Source organism: Oreochromis aureus, linkage group 7 (genome assembly GCF_013358895.1).
Source record: "Oreochromis aureus strain Israel breed Guangdong linkage group 7, ZZ_aureus, whole genome shotgun sequence".
Classification (NCBI taxonomy): Eukaryota; Metazoa; Chordata; class Actinopteri; order Cichliformes; family Cichlidae; genus Oreochromis; species Oreochromis aureus.
In genome coordinates this window covers 33,872,749-33,886,549 of record NC_052948.1, presented here as the reverse complement: position 1 = coordinate 33,886,549, position 13,801 = coordinate 33,872,749, and the positions used below count along the sequence as shown (strand labels likewise).

Genomic DNA, 13,801 nt, shown 5'->3' with positions numbered 1-13,801 from the left:
AGCATTTTTCCTCATTTCAGTCATAAATTTGGACAACATCGATGATAAATTAGGCTCTTTGCACCTGAAAGTGTAAAAGAACCAATTAAATAAATTGGCTGTTTGCTTCGCACCTACCCACCCATTTTTACAAGACAGGAGGTGGCTGAGTGTCACGGGCTCTTACTTCTAAACGTGCTCAGCTTCATTTCTTTAATTGGACACTTCTGGGGACCTTTGAACACACTGCAGATCTCTTCTTCTTCATCTCATATAATTGTCTCTCACAGTAGTCATTATGAAGAAAAAACAAACGTCCTCGCTAGTGCTTCATGTTTTCTGCAAACTCCCCACTGTTTTATTGGGTGATAACTAATTAGAAAAATGGGTTTCTGTGGCACGTGCGCAGGGATTTGATTGTTGCCTGAATGGCAGTTGCTTTTGACGTTTTGTGACAATGTCATCTGACAAAAACCCCCCCCCAAAAAAACACCCAACATTTCCTTTGATTCACTTTTTAGAGACTACTGTCATATGCTGACATGCCCCCCCCCCCCCTCCCACCTCACTCACTTGTATGTTTTATTCACCATCTGCGACCCTCTCATATTGACTTTGGAGCAAATTGGAACTGTCCTTTTTGTTTTATGCTACTGTATGTTTTCATTTTGAAGACAAAGGCGTATTTGTCTGTCGTATTTGTGCAGCTAGAAAATGTCAAAGCTCGGATTGTGACATCAGGACAGGAATCTGACGTTTTTTGTGTTCAGCGCTTAGAGTGAGGTGACATCCTTCTTTGTGCTCAAATGTCACTGAAGAGCAGAACAGTGGTGTCAAAATCTAACAGGACTGACACATATACACAGTACTATGCATAAGTTTAAAGGCACTAGAGGTTTGTTGACAGAAGTTACAAATTCATGGGTTTGTCATAGCTACATATACCATATATTGGATACGTTTACATCTATCTATATATGATAATTTTTATCGCTATATGCTATAATCCCAAAAGTATTCAGTCACCCATTCAAATCATTAATTTCATGAGTCCCAGTCACTTCCATGGGTGTATAAAATCAAGCACCTAGGCATGCAGACTGCTGCTACAAACATTAATGAAAGAATAGGTCGCTTGCAGGAGCTCAGTAAATTCCAGCGTGGTCCTGTGATAAAATGCCACCTGTGCAACAAGTCCAGTCATGAAATGTCCTTAATGCTAAATAGTCCACAGTCAGCTGTTAGTGGTTTTATAATAAAGTGGAAGCATTTGGGAAGACAGCAACTCAGGCACGAAGTGGATCCTGCGCAGAGGTCTTCATCTTTCTGCAGAGCCAGTTGCTCCAGACCTCCAAACTTCATGTGGCCTTCAGATTAGCTCAGGAACAGTGTGTAGAGAGCTTCATGGAATGGGTTTTCATGCCTGAGCAGCTGCATCCAAGCCTTAAATTACCAAGCCCAATGCAACACATCAGATGCAGTGGAGTAAAGCACGTTGCCACTGGATTCTAGAGCAGTGGAGTGGTATATACAGTAAGGACATGGGGAGTAAAAAGAGGCCAGTGGAGAAGAATTGCTCAGTGCGTCACATGAAGACCCCCAGCAGCCACAGCATGTAGTATAGCAAAGGGAGGGTTCATGATCAACGGATCCAGCATGAAGTGTATGCTTTGCCAAAAAGTGTCTGTCTCCTGAATCTGAACTGGGAGCTGGTTCCACAGAAGACGGACCTGAATGCTGAAGGCTCTGCTTTTAGAAACTCTGGGAACCACAAGTAAGCATGTGAGGAAAGTGCTGTGTTAGGATAATGACATACTGTGAGGTCTTTAAAAAGGTACGACATAGAATGATGTAGAATACAACACACTAACATATGTTATATTAATAGATTTTGATCATATTCTACACCACAGCATAGGTGTATAGTATAATGCATTTAGAGTTTTCAGAACTGAAAGTAATATGAACAGTTGTTACAAAGGTGGAAACTATACACCAAACCATGCTGTAAAGTTGGGCATTTTAATCTGGGAGTTTGAGGATTGGCAGAAGTTTTGTGTTGGCTTCAGTTTTTCAGTTCCACAAGTTGCTTGGTGCCATCTTAAAGGTATTTGGTAAGCGTGCTCATACCAAATGCAGACTATTCTGTTTACTGTTCTTTTCTATTTAGTTTACTCATTAATAAAGCCTATTCCTGGAATTACTGCTGAAAGCCTCCTGGTTTCACTTAGAGTTCCTAAAACCTTTGCATAGTCCTGTAAATGCATTATGCCATAATACTGTGCTGTAGAATATAAGGTACTTTGCAGCCAGCCTGGGTCACTTGTCTGCAGAGCATCTAAAAAAAAGCCAGAGACAAGAAAATAATTTAAGCAGGGGGGTGTAAAGAGACCATTACGCAATAATCCATAATTCAAAAAAGAACGATGTAATTTTTAAAGTCCTGTGTACTTTCTGACAAAGCCACTTTAATGTCTCAGAAAACTTGCATCACTCATGGCGAAATGAGAAACAAGTCGCTGTGCAATCACAGTCTGGAGTCCCCCCACCTCCATTAAATGTGCCCATGTTAAAAGGCATACGAAATCCACTTCACAAAGACGACTGCATTTAGCTTGTTTTATACAATTGAGTTGGTTTTGTTGAAGCATTTTAAAATCTTCCTTAATTATGAAATTCAGTCAGTGTTAAAAATAACTTTTGTCATTATGCCAAGATTTTTATCAAAACTTGGTAAAAACAAAAGGAATCTATTTCTGTCCACACAGTCCAAAAAATGGGCCATTAAGTGATCAGTGGCTGTAGAGACCAAAATCATTGTTCCCATTTCTGTAAACCAAATTAATTAGTGGGGTGATCATTGCACTGATTGGTCCAGCGAGACATTGGCTTGTCTGCTTCCCACTCTTTAGCAGTTCTGCTTCCCTCTTCCACTCCCATTCCAGCATACCCAGTCTTCATTTCATCTTTCTTTATGCTCTTCTTTTCCATCTGTCACTGAACTTTAGCCTGTTTTTATATTAGAAAAATGCAGTTACATATTTAGATGCATTCACACAATAAAATCCATCCATTTTCTCCCGCTTATCCTTGCCAGGGTCGAGGAGGAGGGGCTGGAGCCTATCCCAGCAACCACAGGCAAGGGGAGGTGGGGTACACCCTGGACAGGTCGCCAGTCTGTCACAGGGATACACAATAAAATCAAATGAATTAATTAAGGATATCGCGAAACAATGAAACATTCCCTAAAACGGTTTATCCGTTGAAACTGACACGGCTGTTTACAGGCATTAGTGCACAGCAAATCTTTGTTAACGCGTTGTCGCTAACAATGAGCCGTGAGCGTTGCTGATAAGAATGTAACACCTGCAGCACCGATGTTAATTATATTCAAGGCTCATTAAAGTGCACAGCCTGTCTCACGATGCTTATACTTGACTTTTAGCTTTTATACTTGCTCGTTTCCAACTGCACTTGACATGAAAATATTGATCTTTTTACTTTAAAAAAAAAAAACTTTGTTAATGTGTCAATAAATAAATAAGCTCAGGTCTTGTTGTGGTGTCTGGTTTCCATTTAATATATCTTTGAGTTTTTTCCTTTAATTAAATACAGGTGTGGGTATTGAGGTGATGATTGAGATGCAGGCATCAGAGGTGGGTGAAAGTAATGAAAAGCAAGCATTATTGCAAGCGCTCGAGAAAAAGCAGTCCAGGAAAGAAAACGGGACTTTAGTGAAACTGACAAAGACGAGAGTTTTTGCACATCGGGCTGATACACAGGTGAAAAAAGTGAACAGGTGAAACTAATGAGGATGGTGGAGATCATTACAAAGGAGAGAAAAGAAAAACAGGTGGGATATATTGGATGAAGTAACTGTTCAAAGATGTCCTTACAAAGCAGCTCTGGCTAAGATTTAACACTGAATGCTCCTATTAGGAGTCACCGCAGCAGATCGTGTGCCTCTGTCTCACTCTGTCTCTGAGCAAACGCCTCTATCACACCAACCCTCTGCACTGCCTCCATCACTACATCCGTGACTCTTCTCCGTGGTGTTCCTCTTTCCTCCTGCCTGGCTGCTCCATTTTCATCATCCTTTGTCCAGCATATCCACTATTCCTCCTCTGCACACGTCCAAACTATCACAGCCTTGCAACTTTATCAAGATTTAACATCGAATTAGCGAAGCTAGTAGAGTAAATATGCTTAATTTTATTGAGTGGAAGAAGTGAACCACAATGTCTCAGATATTCTTTGTTTACAGTTTGCAGTGGAAAGCGAACGGACCAAACCTGGGAGGTACAAATTCATTGCTTTCCATTTATTATTAAACCAACAGCTTTCTGTAATATTATTTAGCACTACAGAGAAAGGATCCAGACTCCAGTGACCCTGAATTGACTGAGATGAATTGACATGACAGCATACATTTCACAGACAGAAAAACAGGTGGGCGAAAATCATGTGTACGTGCGCTTGCCCGTGTGTGTATGTGTGTAACCTCTCTAACCTCCCCTTTTAGATCTGCTGCGATCATGATATCAAAGTAGAAAATATGTTCAACAGGAAGTCAAAGCAATGTTTTGTAAAAGAAGAATCATTGCAAATGGGTGTGGCCTTTACCAGTCTCTTCAGCGATATCCATTAAACCCAGACTCCAGTTAACCTCCTAAGACCCGAACTCTTCCACGGCATGTATTTTTAATTTCTCTTTGATATTTGGGCATATTGGGGCCCGATGAATGTAAAAACAGAAGAATTACCAGATTTTTTTTTTTAACCTTATTTTTGTTTTTAAAAAAAATAAGAGCCACATATGAGGATATTTGTTTAAAATTTTGATAGAACAGTAGCAGTATAATGTCCTCGTAAGTGGATATCAGGCCCATGTAGAGCAAAATTGAGTACTTTGGTCTAAATAACCCAAAATGTGATGTCCACATATGTGGACGCCAGGTCCTAGGAGGTTAATGTTTATTGATGAAATTCTTACAATATTGTGCTATCAATACCAAACTACTCTTCACTGATTATAGGAAAGCTGTGATTTTTACTTTGAGGTATTGAGCTTATTTTGAGCTAGCGCGGGTAGAGAGGTGAGGCTGAGACGGTGAATATGATGGACAAAGGATGCTGAAGATGGAGACGTTCGTGGATGTATGTGAAGGAAGTTTTGGGGATGCTAAAGATGAAGAAGGTGAGATGGATGCAGATGATCCTCTGTGGCAGTTGCTAAAGGGAGCAGCCAAAAGAAGAAGAATGCTATGAAGATTCTCAAAAATAGCAAAAATAGACCCAAAAATTAATATATAATCAAACATTATAAGATATAAAGACCAATGGCGTTGATCTTAAAGGGTTGAACATTTAAGACTTAGAACTATTTGACTTGATGTGATTGTTTTTGAGGTTGTAGCCTTTTTTCCAGATTTTTCTCTGTCATAAAAACAGCTTTGTGGTAGGCAAGACTTGGAGTCAAAAAACAACTTAAATGCAGTTTCTTAAACAGAGTAAAAAAGGCTAATATAAGGAGCAGGAGCAGGTAACCTAAAACCCAGGAAACACAGCACAGGGAGGACACAACAAAGGACAAGGGGAGACTCGGACACTAAATGCTGGGACCATAAATAAATAAAAAGGTGAGGGTAACTAACAAAATGGGCCAGAGGAGGGGTTAAACTAAACACAAGAGACAGAGATCAACAATCACCATAATAAAAGACACATAACTGAGAACAAGAAACACCGTGACAAAACTGGAGGAACAGAACGGGAACACAAGATGGAGATAACGACATACTTCAGAACAAAGATCCACAGCGACCCAACCCAAACATAACCTAAGAAACAGAAGTAGAAGGCAAATACAAACAGACACTGCTGGATAATAAATGACATCAACGAAAATAGAAACATTATGACTGGGACCATGACATTCTCTCTCTTTCATTAATCAGCTCATGAGCTCTCATAATTATCTTGTGGCTGACGGTTATTTCACATTTGCAGATTTAGACACTGGAAAACTTTTCGCAGTTGCTGGAGTCAAGCTCCACAGTAAGGGTGAGAGCTGCAGGCCTCCAACCCTGCATATGTTTAAGAGATGGAGGAAACCTTTCAGAAAACGGCTAAGTGCTCCTTTATGAGTAAAGACAGTCTCCCACGTGTTCCTCAAGGGAGCATTTTAGCTTAATCATGAAATACCAGCAAGGTGGAAAAGTCATGTTTTAACCTTTTTCCAAAATCAGGACCACTTGTAACCACAAACCCACGTCCAGCATTTCCCAGCCTTGTCCACTGAATAGCGGTGGGTGACCTCATGAGCAGAAGGCTGTTGTCCTTGTCCAGCAACACCTCATGAACCAGTTTCCACATCCTGCTGCTGTTGGCTGATTGCGCTGTCCAGCGAGTCCTCTCTGAGCCCACAGAGTCTGCTCCATTTCCGTCAGCAGTCTCAGGCAGATTACATGACAAATGGCGAGGAGCTGCTGTGGCCCTCATTACAAAGCGTTAGTGTCAGAGAGCAGGAGAGCCTCGGAAATGACTTGAGATTGTTATGATATAAAAGCAAGAGCAAGATTTGATATTAGCTTTATTCAACCTAAGGGTGGGTGGAAGTGAAAAAGACGGCTTGTAATTACTCACGACTGCTCGCTTTGGGTAAAAACAAAAATGTACTGAAACAGTCTGACGACATGTGACGGCCGCAAAAGAAACGAGAGCAACAGCTAATTTCTTCTAAATACGACTTCCCCTTTTCTCTTTTTTTTTTTGGTGCAACATTTCATATGGACTTTGGTGTTGCATGAGCAGGCATAATGTGATTTCTTCCCAGAGTTTACCTCATCGGACGGCTACCAGCGAACTGGAAACATGACTATTTCATAGGCAATTCATCATCATGTCAAATAGCGCACATGCAGTTTTCTTTACAGAAAGAAACATTCGCCTGTTGCCGGGCGTCTAGACACGTGTTCGCGGTCCTCGTCAGCTTTGACAGTCTAATGAAAATAAAACAGCGTGGCCCTCAGGACCCCTCAGCAAGTCCTCAACAAAATTTTCCACCAACAGAGCAGCAGAAAAATAAATGTTATCTTTCCACTGTAGCCATACACTTGGCCACGGTCGTGCTACTTTAAAATTTCACTCAGTAGCACCATGGTGAATTTATTCCATTATGTTGCCGTGTGTGTGCGCCTTTCAGTTGTGTTTGTGTGTGAATCTGTGCGCACGTGCATGCTTTTAGAGGTCTGAGTTTATCAGCCCTGCTGGCTGAGTTTCTCTCAGGCCGGAGATAAAGCTCTGCAGCCTCGGGGCTCAAAGCCTCTGTCTTGCTACAGGACACAAAGTGGTTGTGATTCAGTGAGAAAAACGAGGCACACAGGGTAAGCTTAATGGCAACAGAGATAGCTAAACGGCAGGACATTGTGCATGTATGAGTGTTTTCTTCATGTGTTTACACATGTAGAGCTCCGTGTGCGTTTTTGTGTGTGGATTTCAGTCACAAATTACTGTTGCTTAAAGGTGAAGCGGCAGAGATTAGAGAGGAGAGAAAAAGAGGGTCCTCTGGTATTTTGGGGGGATTTGCACCTGCTGCTTTCGCTAAGCAATTCTCTCATTCTTCATTCAGAGTTGCTCTTCAGGCCGATGAATGTCATTTGATTCTTAAAGCCAGCTCCACACTCATATCATCAAGGATAATTTCACCTTTCAGAAGTCCTTGTGAGGCTGTTGTTACTTGGACTATACAGCTTTTTTATTTCTTATTTGTAAACTGTGTTGTTCAGGACACTTTTTGTCAAAGCTATTTTTGGGTCCAGTTGCAGAGATGGGCAGAGCAGACACAAACTTTACTCAAGTAGAAGAAAAAGTAAAAATCGAAATATCTTCTTGATTTTGAGGCGATGTAAGTGGTAACCATAGACCACAGTGAGAAGCTCAGTCATTCACGAAGGAAGGAGAGTAGAGCTGATGCTCCTCCTCATTGAAACGAGCCAGTTAAGGTGGTCCAGGTGTCTGATTAGGATGCCTTCTTGATGCCTCTTAGCTGAGTTTGTTTCAGGCATGTTCTAACCAGGAGAAGCTCCCAGGGCAGACCCAGGAGTTGATGGAGACAGAGATATCTGTCAAATGGCTTGGAAAAGCCCATCTCTCCTCCAGGACCAGCTGGAGGAGGTAATCAGGGAGTATATGTCCACTGAGAATGTGATCCACGCAACCCAGACCCACATATGTGGAAGGAAATGGATGGATGGAGTGTCCACTTTGCAGTGTTGGGAAGGTTACTTTTAAAATGCATTCCACAACAGATTACAGAATACATGCCCCAAAATGTATGTTGTAACGTACTCCGTTACGTTAATCAATGAGAGTAACGTATTCTGAATACCTTGGATTACTTAATATATTATCATGCTTTTTAAAACTACGTGAATGTACTATTGCTGTGTGATACCATACCAATACCAACTAGATTTTTAAATCTTAATATAAAATGAGTAACAGTAGGGTGGACATTAGGTAAGGCTGCACTTTTTGCAGTGATCTCATATAGAAAACTATTCTGCGCCTATATAAAACAGGTCCACGGCTCCAAACGTAGCAAAGGGACCTCTGGCTAATACGTCGGGTTCCCTGTCGGGCTCGTAGCCTAAAACTAGCTTTACTTTGTTGTCTGGGTCAACTTTGCTAGCGAGAGACAGAGAGAGGCGTTGAAAGGCTGCTCCAACGGAACTTATTGTTTTGGAGGAAAACACGAACACAGTGTACAGTTGAGTCTTAACAGCTTACTTACAAATGGGCTCGTCAGGCACTCTTTTTGGCTGCAGTGGTTATTATTATATTTACATGCTTCCATCCCCCGTTTCTGGTCAGTGACAACTCGTACTTTTCAACTCCCCTTTTTCTCCTTCTCTCACACTCACAGACACATAACAGGTATGGCATCCATTCTCCCTGCAGCACGGGCTACACTGCCCATCAGGCTACATTCCTTAGGGCCATGCCTGTAACACTGCCTATTGCCTTCATATTAAATAATTTTTTGAATAATAATTAAAAAAATATTTCTTCACGTCATTATGCGGCCGCAAGTAGGGATGACATGGGCCGCGAGACTGAGACACAGAGCCTCTTAATGTGTGTTTTGTTTGGGTTTCCACCAGCGTGGAATTACCAAAAATAGAGAGGGCATAGCCTAACATATGAAATAGGAAAAGACCGCCGTGTAATCCATTTATTTCAACAAAGTAACTGTATTCTGAAAACCACCTTTTTAAACGGTAACTGTAACGGAATACAGTTACTCATATTTTGTATTTTAAATACGTAACGCCGGTACATGTATTGCGTTACTCCCCAACACTGCCACTTGGATGTTTTGGAATGCTGACAATCACAATGTATGTTGTGGAACCACAAATTATCATATTTTTGAGGACAACGCCAAATGCTAATAGCTTAGCCTAAGTTGCATTCACAGACTGTACGAATGCATTACATAGATACAGGTAGCTAGTAATTAGTGTTAACATTAATAAAATACTGACACTTCACTAGCCAGAACTACGGACACTTGTTTCCACCACTGAAAAAAAAAAAAAAGCCATCCATAAGACAAAATTTCAAGTTACTATATGAAAATCTTGATTAAATAACTCGAAACTTCAAGTTATTTTGATTTCATTTGAGCTAGCAAGTCAAAATTTTGAGATGATAACCAGAAATGTCAACTTATGGATGGCAAAAAAATGTTTCCCTTGAAAAGTTCTTGTTTGGTGTCTACAATAAACAGCAGAGGTAATCAGACTTAATGCTTTAAAAAGGGTGTGACAAGAAAGGAGTCGACACAAGAGGTTTGCCTTTTGTTATAAATAATATTTTATTAACGTAAACACCAAAGGGGGTCGATGCCAGGTGGAGTGGAAGAGAGAGTGAGCCTGGAAATCCCAGGTGAGCTGCATCAGCTGACAACCTTCCCATATCATCCAATTACAGGCTGCGATTTCTTTGTGGGAGGGCGCCACAGGTACCGGCAGCATAAACAGGAAGAGTGATCCAGTGACTCAATTTAGCATCAACAAATTGCTCAAATAGGCAGCAAAGTGTAGTAAACATGTTTATTTCTGCTGTGAACTTGGCTCTTTCATAATGGGAGTCTATGTGGCTAGACTCGATTTTTTGGCATTTATGCATCAGCTTTAATTTTCAGCCTCAGAGGTTGCTGCTTGATGATAACAGATCTGGGAACAGCAAGCTACCTCTAATGTATGAATGCTTTAAACAATAAATATTCATTTATTTGTATTTATTGACTTAAAAACAAAACTTAGGCACCATAAAACCATCCAAATATGTTTCACAGCATGCACGTGTTAAATACATCATGCAAGAGAGAAGAGCAAGGGAAAACGGTATAACATCCAAAAACATCGCATATAAACCTTCTTTATTATCCATATAACTGGTAAATATATCAATGGTAAGAATGGCAATGAGGGTTTAACTTGGAAGGTTTGGTCTGGTAGCTTCGGTTTAAACAACCCTAATTGTGCTTTGAATTGGCGTAAAGTTTTGTTGGAGGTTGGTTCCCTCTTTCTTGGCTAGAGAGCCTTTTGTTTGGAGAACCTTTAAGGATACTGCTTTGGTCGGTGCTCATACTTTAATTCCAGTTATGCTTTGGTGGCTGGAATTTTGGCAAAGCAGTGCAGCGCCTGAATTATGCATTTGTAAGGAGACCACTGCTTCTGTCCTGTATGGACCTTTTGTATTTTATGCTTTTCCTAGTCTTTTCTGATTTAGTTTCACTGGCTTTTTACTCTTCAGCCATGAAATGCCAATGTAGGATTGTCATCGCCCTGCCGGGCTGGCGGCTGGCTTGAACACCCAAGTTTGTCAAATTGATAAATGGAGAATGAGGCAACATAGGATTTTGAAACGGATACCACAGATGCATCTATTAAAAATCTCAAATGAGTTCAAGTCTCAGTGATCTCAACCTTAAGGTCAGTGGTCAACTTTTCTAAAAATATCTTGTGATTTTCAAACTTATACCATCTACTATCTATCTACTAAGACGCTGAGGGGTAGCACTGATGGACACCAGTGTTTTTACTCTAGCTTTCCATAAACACTTAGATTTGGTACAAAAAAAAAAAGTGGTTTTGGTTAAAGTACGTTCTTTTGAGAATACAGTTTGGCAAAAAAGAAATTGGAAATGAGATCCCAGTCTCACCGATGCCATAACTCAGTGTTTTAGGCACCAAAGGACACCTCGTGAATAAATGAGCCACGCCACCGACCAGCTTTGACAAAATGCCACTAATTGATGCCCCGGGATGAAAACAGGCTGGAGTGAGTCATACAAGAGTCAAAAAAGCTTCTTTTTTTTTCTTTTTTTAAGGAAAAGGCTGAGAAATTATTGAAAAAAAATATTGATTACCTAGAGACAGGCAATTCTGAATGAATACCTTCCTTTTGAGGCATATCCTCCTTCAAATTCATACAGGTTCCTCAAGCTCTCAGCACCTCTGAGCAGCTCCAACGGGGCAGCTTGAAGTTCAATGCCTTGCTTAAGGGCAGTTCAACTATTCACTTTAGCCACCCAGATTTTCCAGCCAGGCACAGAGATGTGTGTGCATGTGCGTGTGTGTGTGTGTGTGTGTGTGTGTGTGTTACATCACGTAAGTGTCCAGCTCCAGATCTCTTGCAGGTAGGAATTCAGTGCCCTAGGGTCAGGTTATAATAAGGTGACACTCTCCTCCTCTCTGCCTCCTTCCCTTCAGTAATTCCTTCTGATGTCACCCTGCACTTCTCCCCAGTTCCTTATGCGAGAACCAGGGGGCATGGTGCATCCACAGGAATGTCAATGATGGAGCCGTGTGTCGCCTTATGCTGCAGGGGAGCAGCGTCCTCGAATCATGATGAGGAGTAGAGTGCAGGAGAGTGCTTTCTAATGACAATACGACTCGGCCGCGGCACAAAGACAGACGCTGCTCCCTGGCTCTCCACTGCAAGAAATAAAGAATAAACTCAATGTGCTTTTAAACTTTGAAGCCAGATATTTGCCAACGGCTCTAACCTGAAAATCTCTGAATACTGCATGAGAAACAGCTTGCTATGACTTCATAGTTTTTTTCCTGTTAAAAAAATACCTTTTGGGGAGGGGGGTGGACAAAAATAAAGTGGGATGCAATAAACCAACACGTGCAAAACGGCTAACTACTGCAGGCTTCTTTGTTTTTATGGTTTGAGCACTTTGAATGGTCATTTTGTTTTAAACAGCCTTTTCTGTCTTTACCTATCTTTCTCTTACCCTAATTAGAACTACTAACTGCTCTACAGTACAATCGGAGTTTAATATAGATATCAGGGAGATGGGGAGGACAGTAGAAGTGGACTAATTGATCACTGAACAGAACAACATCTGCAAACTTTACTGAAAGCAAGTAAAAGGAAAAACAATTTGTGATTTCAGACACCTACGTATGTCCAGAAATTGTTTACTATATATGGATAATGGTCAAGTGACAAAATTAACCTGAAAAGTGTAGTTAGTTTAGAAATTCCTTAAATTTGCAAAAATTAGTCAGTGGCAACACTTGATCTGTGATTCACTCCCCTCATCCCCAACCAGTCACAGCTGATAACTAACCCTCCCTGAGCCTAGTTCTGCCTGAGATTTCTACCTACCAAAAGGGATTTTTTCCCCTTCCCACAGTCTCCACTTAATTGCTCATATTGTCTGATTGTTGTGGTTTTCTCTATTATGATTATTATGTAGGGTCTTTACCTTACAATATAAAGCGCCTCAAGGTTGTTGTGGTTTGCTCTATATTTTTACATGGGAATCGACAGACACTGAGTCATTGTTAGATTCTGCCTCAAGTGGTCATTAAAGAAACTGCCATTTTGGGGGTTAAATTTTTCCATCCCTGGGGTGCTGGTTTAGCTCAGCGCGTTGAGTGGGCACCCACGTGCCTTATCCCTGAGAGCAGCCAGCCCGGGTTTGAGTCCGACCTGTGACCCTTTGCTGCATGTCTTCCCCCTTCTCTCTCTCTGCCCCTGCTTTCCTGTTGTTTCTTCACTGAATTTGTCAAATCAAGCTGAAAAAGGCCCCCAAATTTTTTTCCATCCCTGGAAGTTGCTTGCTTAGTGCATGATGTTCATTTTGAAAAATTATGGCCCCAAGGATAGTGTAATGTGTGCTTTAGCATGGGCCTAGTGTGTGTGACTTATTGATCTCTACTGTATTAGTGATACATTTTCTTCTGTTTCTTAGTCGAATTAACTCCTTGGCAACAGCATAATGATACAAATGAGGGCTTCACTAACCAATGGGTGATGTCTCAATCCATCTTTTATTTACAGTCTGTTAAGCATTCAAGATATGTTTGAAACATTTCTTTTGTCTCCCAGTGCTACTTACAGATCAACAGTCAGTCAGAACTAAAATATCAAAGTGCACCAAAGCACTCTTTATATAACATTTAAAATTCATTTATTCTCATGCCATAGTCATGTTTAACCAAAAAAAACAAAAACAAAAACAAAAAAACCTCCCCAATGAAGGTTTGAATGATGAAACATTTTTGGTGGGTTTAAACATTCTTGTGGCATGGGAAAAAGAATTTGCCTTGGAGTTCTTTGATGTTTTTGCTTATATGTATCCCTTACAGAGAGCAGCTCAAACAAAAACAGTTTGAATCCAGGAAACAATCCTTTTCATAAACAGATCAAGTACACCTACTGCACCATCACTTATGTGGACTCTGATACTCTTGTCCTTTTTAGGATACCCTGCAAGACCTACTTTCCCATTCCA

At 40.9% G+C, this 13,801-nt stretch overlaps 1 long non-coding RNA gene across 1 annotated transcript; it reads left to right on the top strand.

Annotated features, from left to right (window-relative positions):
- Positions 1-3,693: 3,693 nt before the first annotated feature.
- LOC120440922 lies at positions 3,694-12,085 on the top strand. The gene is made up of 3 exons (XR_005613627.1): positions 3,694-3,832; positions 4,339-4,428; positions 11,799-12,085. It is a non-coding gene; the product is annotated as an uncharacterized LOC120440922 (long non-coding RNA).
- The last annotated feature ends 1,716 nt before the right edge of the window (positions 12,086-13,801 follow it).